Here is a 1287-nt window from a genome sequence, read left to right as displayed (position 1 = left end):
ATAACGAGCGTTCAAATAAAAACGTGGTCAAGTTGGTTCTGAAAATTTGGACGTAGGGCGTAGCGTATAGCAAATGAACTTAAACGTCATCTGTCAAAGCGCTATATCGCCGCTATCAATTTGAATATTTTCGTTTTAAAAAGCGTTTAAAATGAAAATATTCAAATTGATAGCGGCGATATAGCGCTTTGACAGATGACGTTTAAGTTCATTTGCTATACGCTACGCCCTACGTCCAAATTTTCAGAACCAACTTGACCACGTTTTTATTTGAACGCTCGTTATAAATGTGACACTTTAGTGCCTGACAGCTGTCACTGTTTCGAAAAAAGAGCTCTGGACTCGTCTATCAGATCTGCTCTATCATACATTCGCAGTAGTCCTTGAAAACCATCCGGTACAGTCAAGGGCAGAAGCTGTGTAAGGACGAGGCGTCTTCTCGATTTCTTGTACAACGTTAAAAATTAACCAGGCCCTACGCCTCTGCATCTCTGAATATTGAGTTGATAAGCTGTTGGTAGCGGCATAATGATGAAAACGTATTGTCGCGTGGCCGTGTTTGTTCTGCAAACGAGGCTGTCGAGGACCCTTCAGTCAACGGTAAGCAACAGTGATCGTTGTTTGTGGAGTGTCTTTGTTCGCCGCTTCGCCCTCCACTGATAGTAATAAGTCTCTCATGAATTATGGCGAATCTCGAAAAATAGTGGTTTTATACGGGCAGACATACGCCTAATTTCGGTACTGTCGCGGTTAGTTCAGTCTGATAACAAAAGATTTGTTCCTCGAAATCACCTCCGGGTTATCTAATTTCCATCAAGTACGCCGTAACATCAAAATTTACGGTGACTGGAATTTTCTGATCTTTACGATTGCAATGACAATAAAATGCAAACTGCTGTTGGATCAAAAAATGCTTAAACTTGTGTCAGACATGCAGTGTCGCATTAAATGCAAAGAAAAAATATATACAGGGTGTCCCAAATGGAGTTGAAAAGAGGGGAATCTTTTTTGTTTTTCACTATACGAAGCACACGTTATTTTGTAAAAAAAAATTTGTTTGTGTTCGAATGTACAAGTACAAAATTATAGTTTTAAATAAATAGTTTATAGCTAACATGTACTAGGTGTTCTCTATTAAGAAATGTTTAGAAATATAGTTGATTTTATCCGTAGAACTCAGTTATTCTTATTAAGAAATGCATAACAGTTATTTTTGTATCTAGAACTTTGTTTTGGTTTCCATAGAATTCGGTTCCGAACGGTTCTAATCATGCGCAATCTGAAATA

The sequence above is a fragment of the Anoplophora glabripennis genome, unplaced genomic scaffold (genome assembly GCF_000390285.2).
Source record: "Anoplophora glabripennis isolate ALB-LARVAE unplaced genomic scaffold, Agla_2.0 scaffold206, whole genome shotgun sequence".
Classification (NCBI taxonomy): Eukaryota; Metazoa; Arthropoda; class Insecta; order Coleoptera; family Cerambycidae; genus Anoplophora; species Anoplophora glabripennis.
Note: the sequence above shows the minus strand (reverse complement) of the source record.